This window comes from Orcinus orca, chromosome 4, assembly GCF_937001465.1.
Source record: "Orcinus orca chromosome 4, mOrcOrc1.1, whole genome shotgun sequence".
Classification (NCBI taxonomy): Eukaryota; Metazoa; Chordata; class Mammalia; order Artiodactyla; family Delphinidae; genus Orcinus; species Orcinus orca.
This window is the reverse complement of record NC_064562.1, coordinates 96,821,228-96,844,461: the sequence shown is the minus strand read 5'-3', so window position 1 is coordinate 96,844,461 and position 23,234 is coordinate 96,821,228.

The window sequence follows — 23,234 nt, the reverse complement described above, 5'->3', positions numbered from 1 at the left end:
CTTTCTGTTTTGCTGTGTTTGTTATTATTGTCTTTTGTTTTTTAGATTCCGCATTTAAGTGAAATCATACAGTATTTGTCTTTCTCTGTCTGACTTAGTTCACTTAGCATAATACCCTCTACGTCCTTCCATGTTGTCACAAATGGCAAGACTTCATTCTTTTTTATGTCTGAGTAATATTCCATTGACTTGATAGCATAGTCAGCTCATCAGCTCAGTCATCTTCATGATTTGAGTTTCTGGTTCTTTCTATCACATCTTACATGTACTTTAATCTCTCACCAATCCATTTCCTCAAATACATGAATAGAGATATGTGTTCATTCATGTGCTTTGAAGGTTTATCTCATTCCAAAGTAGAGACAATGTGGCATCTCTGCTTTCCATCTCTTGCTGCTTTCTTCCTCTCCCTCAAGAGACAGAGCCCTTTCTTCTTTAATGAGCAACATATTCCTCTTCCTGTCTTTGTATCCATAATTAGCTAATACAATTTTCCCACTTAGAAAAAAAAAAGAGTGAGGAAATTACCTTCCATAAATGGTGCTAGAAAAACTGGACAGTCTGTTCAAAAGAATGAAACTGGTCCTCTACCTTATACCATATACAGAAATTCACTCAAAATGGATTAAAGACTTGAATGTAAGACCTGAAACTATAAAATTCCTGGAAAAAATAGGTGGTAAGCTCCTTGACATTGGTCCTGGCAATGATTTTTGGAATTGATACCTCAAGGCAAAGGAAAGAAAGCAAAAATCAACAAGTGGGACTACCTCGAATTAAAAAGCTTCTGCTTAGCAAGAGAAATCATCAGCAAAGTGAAAAGGCAAACTATGAAATGGAGAAAATTTTTGCATATTATATATCTGATAAAGGGTTAATATCCAAAATATATAAAGAATTCATACAACTCAATAGCAAAAAAAAAATCTGATTTTAAAAATGGGCAGATTGGGATTGACATATATACACTAATATGTATAAAATAGATCATTAATAAGAACCTGCTGTATAAAAAATAAATAAGCAAATAAAAAAGAAAAAAAATGGGCAGAGGACTTGACTAGACAAAGAAGATGCCCAGCGGGTACATAAAAAGCTTCTCAAATTTACTAATCATCAGGGAAATGCAAATCAAAACCACAATGAGATATAACACCTCATAACTGTTAGATGGCTATCATCAAAAGTCAAGAAATAAAAAGTGTTGGAGAGGATGTGGAGGAGAGGGAACACTTGTGCACTATTGGTGGGAATGTAAATTGAAGCAGCAACTATGGAAAACAGTATGGAGATGCCTCAAAAGATTTGATACTTGAACTACCACATGACCTAACAATTCCACTCCTGGGTATTTACCTGAAGAAAACAAAAATACTAACTGGAAAAATGTACCCCTATGTTCATTACAGCATTAGAAAGAAAGAAAGAAAGAAAGAAACTAAGTGTCCATCAATGGATGAATGGATAAAGAAGATGCTGTATATAGATTCAATGGAATATTATTCATCCATAAAAAAGAATGAAATTTTGCTATTCGCAACAACATGGACGGATCTTGAGGGAACTATGCTAAGTGAAAGAAACCAGACAGAGAAATACAAATATTAAAAGCTAAAACAAAAACAAAAAAAACAAAAAAAACCCAGAGCTTATAGATATGGAGAACAGATTGTTGACTGCCAGAGGTAGGAGGTGAGTGAAATAGGTGAAGGGTCAAAAGGTAAACATTTCCAGTTATAAAATAAATAAGTCATGGGGATGTAATGTACAGCATGGTGATTATAATTAATGATACTGTATTGCCTATTTGAAACTGGCTAAGAAAGTAAATCTTAAAGTTCTCTTTACAAGAAAAAATTTGTAAAAATGATATTCTATTGATGGGTTTGTAACAAAGCAAGGGTGGGATATGCTTGTTATTATACCACTAATCACTCCTACATATCTTCCTTGCACACCCAACAGATAAGATGATGCATATTCATCATTTGGAACTTAATACTATTTGTCTTACCATCCCCAAATGGAGAAAAAGAAAAAGAAAGAAAGAGGAAGCACCGCTTGTAGGGCTACTATTTTTCCAAAGAATAATCACCTTGTTGATTTGGAGCGCTGCCTTTGCCACTGCCCTCACCTAGTAAGATCTGAGACAGGATAATATGAGAGGGCACAAAAGAAGCCATAAGGAAATATTTCCTTGATACTCAGTGTTTGGAGGCCTCCTGTTTGTTTCTTAGAGCAATGCTTAAGGCTAGGGTCAGTTCTTTCATCTGGCTTGTGCTGGTGTATTCCTTGACTCTTTTTTTTTGTTTGTTTTAATTGGGGTATAGTTGCTTTACAATATTGTATTAGTTTCTGCTGCACAACAAAGTGAATCAGCTACATGTATACATATACCCTTCCTTCTTGGACCTCCCTCCCACTGCCCCCCATCCCACCCATCTAGGTCATCACAGAGCACCAAGCTGAACTCCCTGTGTTGTACAGCAGGTTCCCACTAGCTATCTGTTTTATACATGGTGGTGTAAATGTATCAATCCCAATCTCCCAATTCATTCCACCCCCCTCCCCCACCACATCCACACATCTGTTCTCTGTGTCTGTGTCTCTATTCCTGCCCTGGTTCATCTGTACCATTTTTCTAGATTCCACATATATGCATTAATATACAATATTTTTCTCTTTATGACATACTTCACTCTGTATGACAGACTCTAGGTCCATCCACGTCTCTACAAAAGACCCAATTTCGTTCCTTTTTATAGCTGAGTAATATTCCATTGTATATATCTTCTTTAACAACTCATCGGTTGATGGGCATTTAGGTTGCTTCCACGTCCTGGCTATTGTAAATATTGCTGTAACAAACATTGGGATGCATGTGTCTTTTTGAATTATGGTTTTTTTCAGGGCCTATGCCCAGTAGCGGGATTGCTGGGTCATATGATAGTTCTAGTTTTAGTTTTTTAAGGAAACTCCATACTGTTCTCCACAATGGCTGTGTCAACTTACATTTCCACCAACAGTGCAAGTGGGTTCCCTTTTCTCCACAGTCTCTGCAGCATTTATTGTTTGTAGATTTTTTTGATGATGGCCATTCTGACTGGCGTGAGGTGATATCTCATTGTAGTTTTGACCTGCATTTCTCTAATAATTGCTGATGTTGAGCATCTTTTCATGTGTCTCTTGGCCATCTGTATCCCTTCATTGGAGAGATGTCTATGTAAGTATTCTGCTCATTTTTGGATTGGGTTGTTTGTTTTTTTGATATTGAGCTGCATGCGCTGTTTGTGTATTTTACTGTATCTTAATATAACTTTTCCTTTCTTCTAGATGTCTGCTTTATGTGTTGTAACTTCAGAGAAAATAGAAGGAAAGCAAATATTCAGGGATCAACATATTTGCCTTATTTATTTATTTATTTACTTATTTTTTACATCTTTATTGGAGTATAATTGCTTTACAATGGTGTGTTAGTTTCTGCTTTATAACAAAGTGAATCAGTTATACATATGTTCCTATATCTCTTCCCTCTTGCAACTCCCTCCCTCCCACCCCTCTAGGTGGTCACAAAGCACCGAGCCAATCTCCCTGTGCTATGCGGCTGCTTCCCGCTAGCTATCTATTTTAAGTTTGGTAGTGTATATATGTCCATGCCACTCTCTCACTTTGTCACAGCTTACCCTTCCTCCTCCCCATATCCTCAAGTCCATTCTCTAGTAGGTCTGTGTCTTTATTTCTGTCTTACCCCTAGGTTCTTCATGACATTTTTTTTCTTAGATTCCATACATATGTGTTAGCATACGGTATTTGTCTTTCTCTTTCTGACTTACTTCACTCTGTATGACAGACTCTAGGTCCATCCACCTCACTACAAATAACTCAATTTCATTTCTTTTTATGGCTGAGTAATATTCCATTGTATATATGTGCCACAGCTTCTTTATCCATTCATCTGTTGATGGACACTTAGGTTGTTTCCATCTCCGGGCTATTGCAAATAGAGCTGCAATGAACATTTTGGTACATGACTCTTTTTGAATTATGGTTTTCTCAGGGTATATGCCCAGTAGTGGGATTGCTGGGTCATATGGTAGTTCTATTTGTAGTTTTTTAAGGAACCTCCATACAGTTCTCCGTAGTGGCTGTACCAATTCACATTCCCACCAGCAGTGCAAGAGTGTTCCCTTTTCTCCACACCCTCTCCAGCATTTATTGTCTCTAGATTTTTTGATGATGGCCATTCCGACTGGTGTGAGATGATATCTCATTGTAGTTTTGATTTGCATTTCTCTAATGATTAATGATGTTGAGCATTCTTTCATGTGTTTGTTGGCAGTCTGTATATCTTCTTTGGAGAAATGTCTATTTAGGTCTTCTGCCCATTTTTGGATTGGGTTGTTTGTTTTTTTGTTATTGAGTGGCATGAGCTGCTTATAAATTTTGGAGATTAATCCTTTGTCAGTTGCTTCATTGGCAAATATTTTCTCCAATTTTGAAGGTTGTCTTTTGGTCTTGTTTATGGTTTCCTTTGTTGTGCAAAAGCTTTGAAGTTTCATTAGGTCCCATTTGTTTATTTTTGTTTTTATTTCCATTTCTCTAGGAAGTGGGTCAAAAAGGATCTTGCTGTGATTTATGTCCTAGAGTGTTCTGCCTATGTTTTCCTCTAAGAGTTTGATAGTTTCTGGCCTCATATTTAGGTCTTTAATCCATTTTGAGCTTATTTTTGTGTATGGTGTTAGGGAGTGATCTAATCTCATACTTTTACATGTACCTGTCCAGTTTTCACAGCACCACTTATTGAAGAGGTTGTCCTCTCTCCACTGTACATTCCTGCCTCCTTTATCAAAGATAAGGTGACCGTATGTGCATGGGTTCACCTCTGGGCTTTCTATCCTGTTCCATTGATCTATCTTTCTGTTTTTGTGCCAGTACCATACTGTCTTGATTACTGTAGCTTTGTAGTATAGTCTGAAGTCAGAGAGCCTGATTCCTCCAGGTCTGTTTTTTGTTCTCAAGATTGCTTTGGCTATTCAGGGTCTTTTGTGTTTCCATACAAATTGTGAAATTTTTTGTTCTAGTTCTGTGAAAAATGTCAGTGGTAGTTTGATAGAGATTGCATTGAATCTGTAGATTGCTTTGAGTAGTAGAGTCATTTTCACAATGTTGATTCTTCCAATCCAAGAACATGATATATCTCTCCATCTATTTGTATCATCTTTAATTTCTTTCATCAGTGTCTTATAATTTTCTGCATCCAGGTCTTTTGTCTCCTTAGGTAGGTTTATTCCTATGTATTTTATTCTTTTTGTTGCAGTGGTAAATAGGAGTGTTTTCTTGATTTCACGTTCAGATTTTTCATCATTAGTGTATAGGAATGCCAGAGATTTCTGTGCATTAATTTTGTAACCTGCTACTTTACCAAATTCATTGATTAACTCTAGCAGTTTTCTGGTAGCATCTTTAGGATTCTCTATGTAGAGTATCATGTCATCTGCAAACAGTGACAGTTTTACTTCTTCTTTTCTGATTTGGATTCCTTTTATTTCATTTTATTCTCTGATTGCTGTGGCTAAAACTTCCAAAACTATGTTGAATAAGAGTGGTGAGAGTGGGCAACCTTGTCTTGTTCCTGATCTTAGTGGAAAGGCTTTCAATTTTTCACCATTGAAGACGATGTTGGCTGAGGGTTTGTCGTATATGGTCTTTATTATGTTGAGGAAAGTTCCCTCTATGCCTACTTTCTGAAGGGTTTTTATAATAAATTGGTGTTGAATTTTGTTGAAAGCTTTCTCTGCATCTATTGAGATGACCATATCATTTTTTTCCTTCAATTTGTTAACATGGTGTATCACATTGATTGATTTACGTATATTAAAGAATCCTTGCATTCCTGGAATAAACCCCACTTGATCATGATGTATGATCCTTTTAATGTGCTTTTGGATTCTGTTTGCTAGTATTTTGTTGAGGATTTTTGCATCTATGTTCATCAGTGATATGGGCCTGTAGTTTTCTTTCTTTGTGACATCCTTGTCTGGTTTTGGTATCAGGGTGATGGTGGCCTCATTGAATGAGTTTGGGAGTGTTCCTCCCTCTGTTATATTTTGGAAGAGTTTGAGAATGATAGGTGTTAGCTCGTCACTAAATGTTTGATAGAATTCGCCTGTGAAGCCATCTGGTCCTGGGCTTTTGTTTGTTGGAAGATTTTTAATCAGAGTTTCAATTTCAGGGCTTGTGATTGGTCTGTTCCTATTTTATATTTCTTCCTGATTCCATCTTGGCAGTTGTGCATTTCTAAGAATTTGTCCATTTCTTCCAGGTTTTCCATTTTATTGGCATAGAGTTGCCTTTTGTAATCTTTCATGATCTTTTGTATTTCTGCAGTGTCAGTTGTTACTTCTCCTTTTTCATTTCTACTTCTATTGATTTGAGTATTCTCCCTTTTTTTCTTGATGAATCTGGCTAATGGTTTATCAATTTTGCTTATCTTCTCAAAGAACCAGTTTTTAGTTTTATTGATCTTTGCTATAGTTTCCTTCATTTCTTTTTCATTTATTTCTGATCTGATCTTTATGATTTCTTTCCTTCTGCTAACTTTGGGGTTTTTTTGTTCTTCTTTCTCTAATTGCTTTAGGTGCAAGGTTAGATTGTTTATTTTAGATGTTTCCTGTTTCTTAAGGTAGGATTGTATTGCTATAAACTTCCCTCTTAGAACTGCTTTTGCTGCATCCCATAGGTTTTGGGTCGTCATGTCTCCATTGTCATTTGTTTCTAGGTATTTTTTGATTTCCTCTTTGATTTCTTCAGTGATCACTTCGTTATTAAGTAATGTATTGTTTAGCCTCCATGTGTTTGTATATTTTACAGATCTTTTCCTGTAATTGATATCTAGTCTCATAGCATTGTGATCAGAAAAGATGCTTGATACAATTTCAATTTTCTTAAATTTACCCAGACTTGATTTGTGACCCAAGATATGATCTATCCTGGAGAATGTTCCATGAGCACTCGAGAAAAATGTGTATTCTGTTGTTTTTGGATTTGCCTTATTTATTGAATGACACCATTTCCTCCTTCTTTGAATACAAAGTATGAAAAAGCAGTACCTAATTCAATCACTAGGGGAGTTGTAAATCAATCTTCCATCGAGGACACCCAAAAGAAATACCATGTGGACCAACAATGTAAGCTACAACCTAACTTAAAATTTTATAGTATTTACATTTAAAAAAGGAAAGGCGAAGTGTTTAATAATTTATTTTAACCTAATATTTCTAAAATATTTTGTCAATACACAATCAATAAAAAGGAACAAGATATTTTACATTGTTTTTTTATGCTGGGTTTTCAAAACCATGGGTATTGTACAATTAAAGCACATCTCAGTTTGGATGAAACACATTTCAAGTGCTCAAGAGCCACGTGTGGTTTGTGGCTACCATAATAGGAAGCACGGGAATAGTCCTTTCATTTCCCAGCTTTATGTACATGGAAATGGGGGGCTCCTAATTGTCCCCTGTGTTAGTGGGTCCTGGGTTATGTCTCCTGCATACCCTGCCTCTAGTGAATTGAAAATTTGAAATAAACTTTATGCAAATGTCATCAGGGTAGAAGTCATCTTAAGTATTCAGCTTTCATTTGTGAGTTGTCATATTCACTTGTGTTTTTTTTTTCAATTTTTAATTTTTTATTGTAATTTATGAATATTCCTTAAAGGACAATATACATACAGAAAAATGAACCAGCCCAAAGAGCCCAAATCAAAGAATGGTCCCAAAGCAAACACAGCTGCATACCTAGTACTCAGCTCTAACATTAAACCAACACCACCACAAAAGAAGTCACCTTTGGGTCACGTCCCAGATCACAGTTTTTCTCCAAAAGTAATCACTAGCCTGACTTTTAACACCATGTGTTTATAACACCTGCTTTATCAACTTTATATACATGGAGTCATACAGTATGTACTCTCTTATTTCTACTTTTTTTCATTCACCATTATGTTTTTGTTTTGTTTTGTTTTGTTTTTTCGTGGTACACGGGCCTCTCACTGTTGTGGCCTCTCTCATTGTGGAGCACAGGCTCTGGATGCGCAGGCTCAGCGGCCACGGCTCACGGGCCCAGCTGCTCTGCAGCATGTGGGATCTTCCCAGACCGGGGCACGAACTCGTGTTCCCTGCATCGGCAGGCAGACTCTCAACCACTGTGCCACAAGGGAAGCCCTATTATGTTGGTTTTAAATCGTTTTTCATTTCTATGAATACTTTCCTAAATTGCCAGGACATCGATATATTTTGAGAAAGAGAATAGCAGTCTCTGACAGCCAAGAACTGACCTATCACTGTCAGGTGTTTCTAAGAGCTAACTAGTCACTCACAGCTAGGCCAAGGTATTCTGCTGTGGAGCATAAACAATTTCACAGAACACCATCAGACAAGGTCTCTCTAGGATCATGATGGATCCACATGAAACCATGTTCATTCCTTAATAATTGAAGAACTCAGGAATAAAAAAAAAGAAACAGAACATATACCAAACCATAAAAATGATCAAAATTCTCTCTATTCTGGCTAATACAAGTGACCTACTGTTTCTTTAAGAACTATAGCTTTAAACATGTCTCATTCTTCCTACCTTCTAGATAAGATCTATTAAGATGCCCAATCATAGAATTATCTTCATATTCTGACAGCATACAATTTAGAACAAAGCCCAGTTCTTTGATTCCTCCCTGCAAATCATGTACAAAAGCCAAATCCTGTAAGTACTTTCTATTACCCTATTACTGAGACATTTTAGCTTTCCATCATGTGCTTTCTCTTCTGTTGCAACAAGTAGAAAACAAAACAACACAATTGTGTTCATCTATCAATCACAGATGGGTACTGATAATTTAAAATATTAAAATATTTAAAATGTAATAAATGAATAAAAGAATGAATGAAATTTGGTCATTGGATTGTTATCATAAACTTTGTATGCTGTGGTCTTCTACCTTATCCTAAAGTTGTGTATGTATATGTCTCATCTTCTCTAATAAAATTTAGTCTTTCAGAAAGTTTTAAAAATATATGTAATTTTTTATATCTTTCATTTATATGCTTGTAGATTTTTTCATTTGTTCATCAAAATCATTAAGTGCTTTTATATTTAGGGCTATCATACAATCAATATTTGATGAAAAATGAAAGACGTCATGAGCAAATTAATGTTTAGATTATTAGTAAGAGATGAGCTCCATCATTTGTCTTCTTTGCTTAATTCTTCCAGACACCAATGACACAAATGATAAGTGATGGGATAGTGACCTGGAAAGAATATTTTTCTTTGTGCTGACTATTGTCATGTCATATTCAAACTCTTAAACTTTGACATAATTAAATCCTTTTCTAACCAATGTTACCAAAATGATCTGATGTGGATGATCTATTTTAAAGAGGATGTCACGATGTATTCAAATTCAGGAAGCCATGAGCTCTAAATCTCTCCTCCCCTTCACCTGGAATATGTGCTGAGTGACTGTCATCTACTCCACAATTACAGCTTCTTGTATGATTTGCTAGTCAGTAGCATGAGAAGATCTGTACCTAGACTTGGCACAAATGGATTGTGTGATGGGAGTCCTGGGGAACATTTATGATGCTTGTGCTATTGAAACTGCTGTTCTGGGTTTTCTTTTTCCTGTTTCAAAGACTGTCCATGACAGTGGCAGAGACAGCCAATGATTTAAGAGTGAAGGATAGTGCTGCTGTTATAGCTGTCTCATCTGTGATGAATGGAGGCATAGCAAGCAAGAAGGAAAGAAGATGTGAAATAAGAGAAGAAGGATAGAAAATGACAGATTTAAAGCCATTCTCTAAAACATCTGCCAGTTTGCCCTGTGAGGTAAAATACACAATTTTAATTTTGAGAGATTTTATGGATTGTCATGCTAAATTTGTTTGAATCATGGTTTTAAATATAAATCCCCATCTATTTAACAATTACACTAGCCTGGGAGGAAATTCTATTTATTCTCTGTTCTTAGACTTCTTGAAATTTTGATTTTTTTTGCTGAAATAGTACACAAAATACTGTTTTCAATAAAGTATGTAGTGAGATATTAAAAAATACTTTGTAAATGTTAGCTTTTTGCGCAGATATTTTTGCACCATGTTTTGCTCTCATTTGGAAAAACTTTATAAAATGTTGATAAGACCACCATGAATTTTCTAAAATTTGATTATGTAAACAAACATTTACAAAGCACATTCTATGTTATCTCTACAATGGTGGCTGCTATAAGAAACAAACAAGCAAACAAAAAGAAGGATAGGATACACTTTTACACCATTAAAACTTTAAAATATTGAAACAAATCTAACATTTGAATACACAGAACAATTGATGAACAAAGTAAGTATACAATATGGGCCAATAGGGAACACCCCTTTGAGATTTTGGTATAATCAGAAAGGGAAAGACCAGTGTTAACTAGCTTTATCATGAATGCTTTAATAAAACATCGATCATCAGATGGGTCAAGAGGGTAATTATAAGGATTCAAATTTTTACTCTAAGCTGTGTTAACCGAGAATTTAGTCATCTTTCATCATTCCTGTAGGACTGGGGAATGAATTTCAGAGGATGCAATTTGCATGGGATATGAAGAATTCCCTAAGAAGAAACTCATTCTAGGAAGAAGACCATAAGGCAGCTATGCCTGCTCTGAAAACACTATCGCAGAATAGAAGAAGAGAGACAATTATGAATATGGCTGAACTCTTGCCAAGACACCATGGATTTGTACTTGTCCATAAGAAGAAGCAATCTCCCTGGAAGTCTATCATCGCAAAAATCTCTGTGATGTATTGGGAGTACAAAGCAGCACTATTTGGGTGAGGTGTAACAGGATAAATCACTCCAAAAGGTATGTGTAGGTGATCCTTTCTTGCTCCATCAGAGAACATAGAACATTAACTAAATCCACAACCTTGGCTACATCCGTAGTGTGGGCATTCCAGAGGCAGTAGTTTCTGCACTGTATGGCACCGGCATCAGCAGGAGTTGGTACCAGAGCCACTGCTGTGAGCAGTGTCACATCAGCCCCTGTGGGAGTGTCAGCACACAATTGCATTGAGCTTGTGTACCTGCACAGTCCCCATAGACATTGGATGACAACAAGACAATTAGGAACTTAAGTAGCTAAGGAAGAACAGCATATTGCAGTTGAAAACACTATTTTTTTTTGGAAGTATACATACCCACACACACATATGTTTTGGGGTAATCTCAGATATAATTTTGGTGGGAATGTGGAAAGATAAGGGCATGGAAGTACCACATTGGTAGATTTATTAGTTTGTTCAGGCTGTTATAACAAAATACCATAAGCTGAGTGGCTTATAAATCACAATTTATTTCTCACAGTTCTGGAAACTGGAAAGTTTAAGATCATGGTACTGGGAGCTTCACTGTCTAGAGAAGGCCTTTTTCCTTGTTCAAAGATGACTGTCTTTTTCCTGTGTCCTCACATGACAGACAGGGTTACCTGGGATCTCTTCTATAAGGTCACTAATCGCATTCATGAGGACTCTGCCCTCATGATCTAATCTCTTCCCAAAAGGCCCAATCTCCTAATACCATCACATTGGGTATTAAGTTTCAATATATGAATTGGCGGTGGGGGGGATTCAGTCTATAGTAGTAGAAGATGGAAAATACAGAGAAATACCATTTTAATAACCATGGAGATCCCATCTCCTCCCTCCCTGGGACCTTGGGGTCAAGTCCACAGAAGGGTTTTTTATGGGCAGAAGAGAGTCTGTTTTTTGGATGGGTCAGGAAAACACTGTGCTTACTGCTTTGAGGAAAAGAATTTGGTAAATATGAAAACCACTGAGGCCATATATACACTGGGTTATTTTGAGTTCTACTCAGGATACTTTTTAATCCATACATTTAATTAAGTTTTTCCAGGAAAGGCTGGCCTGGAGTATATGGATTGCTAGCTCAAAGTATAATGTGTCCAATACGTAATGTGTCCACATGATAATGTTCTAAATTTTATCTTTAGTTAAATTGCTTTGCACACCCTGTCTTGTGAAACAGATGGTGAGCTTGGTGAGAGCAGAGGCATATTTGTAATAGTAGAGTGTTTAGTGCTGAACAGAGTGAACTTTAGAACTGAATCTTGGTTTTTCAGCTTACAGACTATGTAACTTTAGGCAAAATAGTTGACCTCAGTTCTCACATAAAAAAAAATGTAATAAATAGTAACAGTAATAGTAATCATACCATCTATTTCACGTGGTTGCTGGGAGATCAAATGTTTAATATTTATAAAGAACTTGGAAGAGTCTTTCACACTTATTAACTATTCACTAAGTGCTAACTCCATTGATGTGCACTTAGAGCTGTTTGATTTATATTTCCTGCTTATCTAATTTGATGACAGAGAAATTTTCAACATAGCCCTACAACTTAACATCATTTATAATTAAAATTTACCCACAAGCAATATTTATATTTTAGTTCACTTAACAAAAATAATTTTTAAAAAAATATAGTTAAAAAACAAAACATTTGTATAATCGTGAAGATCCATTGTACTAATGAATCTCTACTCTGAAATTACAAAATGTCAAAATTTTTCATATATTACTTATTTAATATATCAATATAAAATGCAGAAGAAATAACAAAAAGTGCAATAAACCTCTACATAAGTTTTAAAACCCAAAGCTATTTGGTATGGTTTGGAAAATAAAATCTCAATTCCAAGATTTTAGTCTAAAAATCCTCTTGTGGATTTCAATGATCTACAAAAATGATTATTCAGATATTCATGGAATTCATCCAGGACCTGTCAGAATATTCAGATATTCATGGAATTCATCCAGGACCTGTCAGGGAGATAATTCCATATTTGATCATTTTTGCTACACATGTATATATTGAAGGGATTCATAACTGTTGGATAATATTTGTAGCAAAGCAAATAAGATTTCTCTTTTAAGGTAATTGAGAAAAGTAAAGCCTATATAAAATTAATGTTATCAATGTAGAGAGCCATTTTAGATAATTTCTTTTTAAAACACTGATATTTAAGCTTTTATTATTCCAATCAATACTTATTTTGACTATTCGTAGGTAAACCACTCTGGAAGGTGAATTGGAAGTGAGACAGACTGGGACCTGGGACACTTTGCTTCAGTGCTGCAGTGCTTGCACCTGGATATACCTCTCCTCAAGCAGCAAAATACAAAGAAACTATATGGGACTAAAAGTGACTGCATACATGCACAGTTGGGGAAATTTCTGCACAAAAGATACAAAGAGACCAAAAAAACCTGACTGAAAAGTTTGAAGATCCATGAGCAAAGGCAGTGGTTCCAGAGCAAAAGCAGGGTACTGCACATACACCAAGCACAAAACACCACCTAATGGGTGCGCAGACCATCTAAGCCACCCCTCTGGCCCAAACACTGGTCATACCCCTACCCTCACCCCATATAAGGAGCAAGCTCACCCCCTCTCAGGGAGCAAAGAAACAAAGGAACATGTTGTTTGCTCTTGCTCCCCCACTGTTGCAGCAGCGGTCATAATAAAGCCTTGCCTGGACTTCTTGTTTGGCCTCTGATCAATTTCTATTTATTAAGGAGGCCAAGAACCCTGATTAGTAACAGAAGTATATAAAGAACACTTAATAGTTTTAAAATTTAGAATAGACTAGAAGAAAGTTACTATGGACTGAATGATGTCCCTCTAAAATTAATATGTTGAAGACCTAGACCCCAGTATCTCAGGATACGTATTTGAAGATAAGGCCTTTTAAAGAGCTAATTAGATTACAAATGAGTCCATTAGAGCAGACTTCAACCTACCTCAGTCTGACTGGTGTTCTTATAAGAAGAGAAAAAAAGACATCAGGGACATGTTTGCACATAGGAAAGACCATGTAGAGACACAGGATAAGGAGACCATCTGCAAGCCAAGGAGAGAGGCCTCAAAAGAAACCAAACCTCCCAACACCTGATCTTGGACTTCCAGCCTCCAGAATTGGAGGAAAATAAGCTTCTGCTGTTTAAGCAAACAAGTCCATGGTATTTTGTTTCAGCAGCCCTAGAAAACTAATACAAAAGCATACCACTTTCTAAAATGATTTTGGGACTAGAATAGACTTTTTCACCTCTGAGTTCTCATCAGAAACTAGTGTCAATATTTGTAAAACATCTCATAATATGTTGTATTTTTCAGTTTATACTTGCTTAATCTATCATTCCATGTAGATTTTAAACCACTCAAGGACAAAAAATTCATGTATTGTTTATTTATGTACTTGCTATATGTAGCATAGATTTATTGTAGGAGATAAACACTTGCCTGTTAAGTGAATGTTTGATTTTGTTTACCAGAGGGAAAACTGTAAAAGGAGAAATTATATAGATGTATCTAGGCCATAATGTGTTATCATTAAGATGTTTATGAAAGCAAACACCAAGAGGGGAGAAAGTTCGGGTGAATTTATTGAATTGGTTTTGGGTATAGTAAGTATGAGTTCTTGGTTCTCATCTTTGTTAAAAATTACTTAATGCAAAAAATATGGGATGAGGAGTCAAGAGAATAGAATATGTGAGAGTCACCAAGATATACACAAATAGTGAAGCTGTGTAAATAGATGGTATTTCATAGGAAAGAAGGGCAAGAACAAAACCTTGATAATCCTGCATATTAAAAAGTTGGATACAAGAAAAAGTGCCAGTGAATAAGTTGAAAAGGAACATAAAGGAAAGAGCTAGATAGAAAAATCCAACACCACAGAGGAAAAACATTTGAGGAAGAGATAATCAAGCTTGTCAAATACTGAATATAAAGTAAAAGAGATGAAGACTAAAATAATAATTCTGAAGTGAAATACTAATAATAAACTTAGTAGTGAAACAGATAAAAATCTTCAAACAAAAGGAGAAAGAGTATATGTGTTAGATGCTACTATTGTTCATTGATATACAGTTCTCTTCTTCCAGGCACACAAAAGTCGACTCTTCCCTGTGACTTACAAAAGGGTGAGATCAGGTAACTAATACTGATTAATGAAATGTTAGGAAAAATAAAATATTACACCCTGACTGACTATTTAATTACCAAGAAAAGCCACACTGTGTCTTCTCCTACTGATAAGGAGACCCACATGATCCAGAGTACAGCTCTGGAACGTCTCTGAGTTACTCTGTGGGCAGGATTCCACTATCCTGATTGATACAATGAGCTATGAAGAAATGGAAACAGGTTAAACTAGGCTAATCTTTTAGGTGTTTTCTGATAAATGACTAGTAAAAAGTAGAATGGCAGTTTGAGAAGTAAACAAAATTAAGGCAATGGTTTTTATGTGAGTGACATAATATTTTTGTAGCCAAGGAAAATGAATGAGTAAAGAGGGTGATTGAAAACATAAGAGTGGTATAATGAATGGAAGGAATATTCAAAGAAAATAAGGCAAAATCCTCAGTTTCTTGGGAAATTTTATGAATAAAACTCATGGTTGAGTTTACCACAGGCTTGTGGATACAGTGTAAGTACCACCAAAGGCTAGCCAAGATATGAAGCTATGTAGAGAATGGGTGAGGAATGGAGGCATAGCTGAAATTGTATCTACTGCACCCAGGATTAGTAACAAGATGAATTTATGCAGACATGGATGATAGATGGGTAACTGTTAAGGTGTTGAGAGTATCTAAACATAATTAGTCATTCTTACTGTCAAGCTTGAACAAAGTTTAGAGGTAGCCAGGAGAATTGTTTAATTTCATCTGAAGAAGATCAAGGAAGGATGAAGACAGAAGATAATATGCTTGTAAGTGTTTTTGGAAGATAAACAAGAGTCTGATCGGGAGATGGATTACGGGAAGCCATTTCACTTTTTTTTTTTTTTTTGGAAAGGAAACAGGGAAGTTAACAATTTAAAAAAGGAAGAGATTATTTAATAAGGCTATAAGACAAAAGTAACCAAATAATATATAGAATAACCATTCCAACATGTATCAATCTTCAAAGTGTTTTTGATATTTTCTTCTAATTAAAAGGACCCATTCCAGTTAGAGTCACAAAAATATTTCAATATGGTCATATTAAACCTTTTGATGTTTTACCTTAGTGCTTATCTTTATAGTTGTAATCATCTTTATGATGCTACTCTGAAACTGCTCCAAATTTACTATAGCAACTTACTCTGTGATGCCTCAACTTTTGGCACAGTGTTCTAAACAATTCTGAGGAACGACTAATGTAATCACTTTCAATAACTCAAGTGACAAAATTCTGCCATTTGCTTAAGAATACTTCCAAACTAAGTTCAATTACCATTATGAGAAAAAGTTTCGACTTAGTCAACTCTGATTATAGTTGTTTTTTTTATTTTTAATTTCACACTATCTTGGCATTAACTTAACCATCAATCATTTCCCATCTGTACTCCTATAGTGTTTTCTTTATCCCTTCATTATAGCAATTGTCTCACTGTTGTGATTATTCTATCTCCTCCAAGAAGCTCTGCAAGGAGAAGGATTATTTTTTAATCTCAGTAACTATATTTAATAAGATTTCAATACATTTTATTTCAATAAATTATTCATCCAGGACAATAAAAGGCAAACTAATTTTCAAAGATGCTAAGCTGCTTAAGTTGAAATACTAGTCAACAAAAATCTATAGCCATCAGTTATATCTAAAATATTCTAGAAAAAGGTTTTAAAATTTCCTCTGTCCATATGAGGTATAATCTTCAGAAGTGATCTTGAATTGTAGGGCACATATTGTATTAGATAAGATGAAGATATAAATACTAAAATATTGTATATGTAGGGAGCATTTTATAGCATATACATATTTTATACACATGTGATTCTTGAAACATCCATATACAGCAGGCAGGACTGGCAATATTATCTTCCAATTTCAGAGGACAACACTAAAAGACTAAAATCTTGGTATTTTTTCTAAAATTACCCAACTACTAAATGACATTTGGATATTACCCAGTTTTCCTAGATCCGGGTTTGTATTTTTTCTAGTAAATCATTACATAAATTCAACAGGCAAAGAGTTATAAAAGAAAATGTCTATATTAAAGCAATGAAACCATAGAGAATAAGGGTAAAAATTGTATCTTGGGACTATTGATAATGTAGCAGAAAATTACTCTCTAAGGAGAATTTAAACATGAAGTGAATTTTTTTTGAATTTTATTTTATTTTATTTTTTATACAGCAGGTCCTTATTACTCACCAGTTTTATACACATCAGTGTATACAAGTCAATCCCAATCACCCAATTCATCACACCACCACCCCCACCCACCCACCACTTTTCTCCCTTAGTGTCCATACGTTTGTTCTCTACATTTGTGTCTCAATTTCTGCCCTGCAAACCAGTTAATCTGTACCATTTTTCTAAGTTCCACATATATGCGTTAATATACAATATTTGTTTTTCTCTTTCTGACTTACTTCACTCTGTATGACAGTCTCTAGATCCATCCACGTCTCTACAAATGAGGCAATTTCATTCTTTTTTATGGCTGAGCAATATTCCACTGAATATATGTATCACATCTTCTTTATCCATTCGTCTATCGATGAACATTTAGGTTGCTTCCATGACCTGGCTATTGTAAATAGTGCTGCAATGAACATTAGGGTGCATTTGTCTTTTTGAATTATGGTTTTCTCTGGGTATATGCCCAGTAGTGAGATTGCTGGATCATATGGTAATTCTATTTTTAGTTTTTTAAGGAACCTCCATATTGTTGTCCATAGTGGCTGTATCAATTTACATTCCCACCAACAGTGCAAGAGGGTCCCCTTTTCTCCACACCCTCTCCAGCATTTGCTGTTTGTAGATTTTCTGATGATGCCCATTCTAACTGGTGTGAGGTGATATGTCATTGTAGTTTTGATATGCATTTCTCTAATAATTCGTGATGTTGAGCAGCTTTTCATGTGGTTCATGTGGCCATCTGTATGTCTCCTTTGGAGAAATGTCTATTTACATCTTCTGCCCATTTTTGCACTGGGTTGTTCATTTTTTAATATTGAGCTGCATGAGCTGTTTATATATTTTGGAGATTAATCCTTTGTCCATTGATTTGTTTGCAAATACTTTCTCCCATTCTGAGGGTTGTCTTTTTTGTTTTGTTTATGGTTTCCTTTGCTGTGCAAAAGATTTGAAGTTTCATAAGGGCCCATTTACTTATTTTTGTTTTTATTTCCATTACTCTAGGAGGTGGATCAAAAAAGATCTTGCTGTGATTTATGTCACAGAGTGTTCTTCCTATGCTTTCCTCTAAGAGTTTTATAGTGTCCGGTCTTACATTTAGGTCTCTAATCCATTTTGAGCTTATTTTTGTGTATGGTGTTAGGGAGTGTTCTAATTTCATTCTTTTACATGTAGCTGTCCAGTTTTCCCAACACCACTTATTGAAGAGACTGTCTTTTCTCCATTGTATATCCTTGCCTCCTTTGCCATAGATTAGTTGACCATAGGTGTGTGGGTTTATCTCTGGGCTTTCAATCTTGTTCCATTGATCTATATTTCTGTTTTTGTGCCAGTACAATATTGTCATTATTACTGTAGCTTTGTAGTATAGTCTGAAGTCAGGGAGTCTGATTCCTGCAGCCCCGTTTTTTTCCCTCAAGACTGCTTTGGCTATTGGGGGTCGTTTGTGTCTCTATACAAATTTTAAGATTTTTTTGTTCTACTTCCGTAAAAAATGTCATTAGTAAATTGATAAGGATTGCATTGAATCTGTAGATTGCTTTGGGTAGTATACTCATTTTCACAATATTGATTCTTCCAATCCAAGTAGATGGTATATCTCTTCATCTGTTGGTATCATCTTTAATTCCTTTCATCAGTGTCTTATAGTTTTCTGCATACAAGACTTTTGGCTCCCTAGGTAGGTTTCTTCCTAGGTATTTTATTCTTTTTGTTGCAGTAATAAATGGGAGTGTTTCCTTAATTTCTCTTTCAGATATTTCATCATTAGTGTATAGGAATGCAAGAGATTTCTGTGCATTAATTTTGTATCCTGCAACTTTACCAAATTCATTGATTAGCTCTAATAGTTTTCTGGTGGCACCTTTACGATTCTCTATGTATAGTATCATGTCATCTGCAAATAGTGACAGTTTTACTTCTTCTTTCCCAATTTGTATTATTTTTTTTCTTTTTATTCTCTGATTGCCATGGCTAGGAATTCCAAAACTATGCTGAATAATAGTGGAGAGAGTGAACATCCTTGTTTTGTTCCTGATCTTAGAGGAAATGCTTTCATTTTGTCACCATTGAGAATGATGTTGCTGTGGGTTTGTCATATATGGCCTTTATTATGTTGAGGTAGGTTCCCTCTATGCCCACTTTCTGGAGAGTTTTTATCATAAATGGGTGTTGAATTTTGTCAAAAGCCTTTTCTGCATCTATTAGGATGATCATATGGTTTTTATTCTTCAATTTGTTAAAATGGTGTGTCATATTGATTGATTTGCATATATTGAAGAATCCTTGCATCCCTGGGATAAATCCCATTTGATCATCATGTATGATCCTTTTAACGTGTTGCTGGATTCTGTTTGCCAGTATTTTGTTGAGGATTTTTGCACCTATATTCATCAGTGATATTGGTCCGTAATTGTCTTTGTTTGTAGTATTTTTGTCTGGTTTTTGTATCAGGGTGAAGGTGGTCTCATAGAATGCTTTTGGGAGTGTTCCTTCCTCTGCAAATTTTGGAAGAGTTTGAGAAGGATGGGTTTTAGCTTTTCTCTAAATGTTTGATAGAATTCACCTGTGAAGCCATCTGGTCTTGGACTTTTGTTTGTTGGAATATTTTTAATCACAGTTTCAATTTCATTACTTGTGATTGGTCTGTTCATATTTTCTACTTCTTCCTGGTTCAGTCTTGGAAGGTTATAACTTTCTAAGAATTTGTCCATTTCTTCCAGGTTGTCCATTTTATTAGCGTGGAGTTCCTTGTAATAGACTCTTAGGAGGCTTTGTATTTCTGCAGTGTCCGTTCTAACTTCTCCTTTTTCATTTCTAATTTTATTGATTTGAGTCCTCTCCCTCTTTTTCTTGATGAGTCTGACTTATGGTTTATCAATTTTGTTTTATCTTCTCAAAGAACCAGCTTTTAGTTTTATTCATCTTTGCTATTGTTATCTTTGTTTCTATTTCATTTATTTCTGCTCTGATCATTATGATTTATTTCCTTCTGCTAACTTTGGGTTTTGTTTGTTCTTCTTTCTCTAGTTCCTTAAGGTGTAAGGTTAGATTTTTTATTTGAGACTTTTCCTGATTCTTGAGGTAGGCTTGTATAGCTATAAACTTCACTCTTAGAACAATTTTGCTGCATCCCAGAGGTTTTGGATCGTCGTGTTTTCATTGTCATTTGTCTCTAGGTATTTTTTGATATCCTCTTTGATTTTTTCAGTTATCTCTTGGTTACATAGTAGCGTATTTTTAGCCTCCTTGTGTTTGTGTTTCTTACTTTTTTTCCCTGTAATTCATTTCTAATCTCATAGCATTGTGGTCAGAAAAGTTGCTTGATATGATTTCATTGTTATTAAATTTACTGTGGCTTGATTTGTGACCCAAGATGTGACCTATCCTGGAGAATGTTTTATGCGCCCTTGAGAAAAAAGTGTAATCTGCTGTTTTTGGATGGAATGTCCTATAAATATCAATAAAATCTATCTGTTCTATTGTGTCATTTAAAGCTTCTGTTTACTTATTCATTTTCATTTTGGATGATCTGTCCATTGGTGTAAGTGAGGTGTTAAGGTCCCCCACTATTACTGTGTTACTGTCGATTTCTTCTTTTATAGCTGTTAACATTTGCCTTATGTATTGAGGTGCTCCTATGTTGGGTGCATATATATTTATAATTGTTATATATTCTTCTTGGATTGATCCCTTCATTTTTATGTAGTGTCCTTCCTTGTCTCTTGTAACATTCTTTATTTTAAAGTCTATTTTATCTGATATGAGTATTGCTACTCCAGCTTTCTTTTGAATATCTTTTTCTATCCCCTCACTTTCAGTCTGTATGTGTCCCTAGGTCTGAAGTGGGTCTCTTGTAGACAGCATATAGAGGGGGCTTATTTTTGTATCCATACAGCAAACCTGTGTCTTTTGGTTGGAGCATTTAATCCATTCACATTTAAGGTAATTATCGACATGAATGTTCCTATGATCATTTTCTTAATTGTTTTGGGTTTGTTTTTGTAGGTGCTTTTCTTCTCTTTTGTTTCCCACTTAGAGAAGTTCCTTTAGCATTTGCTGTAGAGCTGGATTTGTGGTGCTGAATTCTCTTAGCTTTTGCTTGTCTGTAAAGCTTTTGATTTCTCCATTGAATCTGAATGAGATTGTTGCCGGGTAGAGCAATCTTCATTGTAGGTTCTTCCCTTTCATCACCTTAAGTATATCATGCCACTCTCTTCTGGCTTGTAGAGTTTCTGCTGGGAAATCAGCTGTTAACCTTATGGGAGTTCCCTTGTATGTTATTTGTCATCTTTCCCTTGTTGCTGTTAATATTTTTTCTTTGTCTTTAATTTTTGCCAGTTTGATTAATATGTGTCTCAGCATGTTTCTCTTTGGGTTTATCCTGTATGGGATTCTCTGCACTTCCTGGAGTTGGGTGGCTATTTCCTTTCCCATGTTAGGGAAGTTTTTGACTATAATCTCTTCAAATATTTTCTCAGGTCCTTTCTCTCTCTCTCTTCTCCTTCTGGGACCCCTATAATGTGAATGTTGTGTTTAATGTTTTCCCAGAGGTCTCTTAGGCTGTCTTCATCTCTTTTCATTCTTTTTTCTTTATTCTGTTCTGCAGCAGTGAATTTCACCATTCTGTCTTCCACGTCACTTATCCATTCTTCTGCCTCAGTTATTCTGCTATTGATTCCTTCTAGTGTAGTTTTCATTTCAGTTATTGTATTGTTCATCTCTATTTGTTTGTTCTTTAATTCTTCTAGGTTTTTTTAAAAACATTTCTTGTATTTTCTCAATCTTTGCCGCCATTCTTCTTCCGAGGTCCTGGATCATCTTCCCTATCATTATTCTGAATTCTTTTTCTGGAAAGTTGCCTATCTCCACTTCATTTAGTTGCTTTTCTGGGGTTTTATCTTGTTTCTTCATCTGTTACATAGCTCTTTGCCTTTTCATCTTGTCCATCTCTCTGCGAATGTGGTTTTTGTTCCACAGGCTGCAGGATTGTAGTTCTTCTTGCTTCTGCTGGTGGATGAGGCTTTCTAAGTGGCTTGTGCAAGTTTCCTGATCAGAGGTGGGTAGAGCTGACTGTTGCTCTGGTGGGCAGAGCTCAGTAAAACTTTAATTTACTTGACTGCTGATGGGTGGGGCTGGGTTCCCGCCCTGTTGGTTGTTTGGCCTGAGGCAACCCAACACTGGAGCCTACCTGGGCTGTTTGGTGGGGCTAATGGCCGACTCTGGGATGGCTCACGACAAGGAGTGCTTCCCAGAACTTCTGCTGCCAGTATCCTTGTCCCCATGGTGAAACAGAGCCACCTCTCACCTCTGCAGGAGACCCTCCAACACTAGCAGGTAGGTCTGGTTCAGTCTCCCCTGGGGTCACTGCTCCTTCCTTTGGGTCCCGACGTGCACACTAATTTGTGTGTGCCCTCCAAGAGTGGAGTCTCTGTTTCCCCCAGCCCTCTCAGAGTCCTCCAATCAAATCCCACTAGCCTTCAAAGTCTGATTTTCTAGGAATTCCTCCTCCCATTGCTGGACCCCCAGGTTGGGAACCTGTCGTAGGGCTCAGAACCTTCACTCCAGTGGGTCGACTTCTGTGGTATAAGTGTTCTCTAGTCTGTGAGTCACCCACCCAGCTGTTAAGGGATTTGATGTTACTGTGACTGCTCCCCTCCTACCATCTCATTGTGGCTTCTCCTTTGTCCTTGGATGTGGGGTGTCTTTTATGGTGAGTTCCAGTGTCTTCCTGTCAATGATTGTCCAGCACCTAGTTGTGATTCTGGTGTTCTTGCAAGAGGGAATGAGAGCATGTCCTTCTACTCCTCCATCTTAGTTCCTAATCCGAAGTGAAATTTTAAATGTGCTATACCTAACAAGGTTGTAATATGGAATAAAACTCTACTTGTATTGTTATGAATTAAAATTTAAATAATTACTTATAAAATTAAAGTTATGTAAACCACAAATTATAAGAAGTAAAAATTATGATTGAG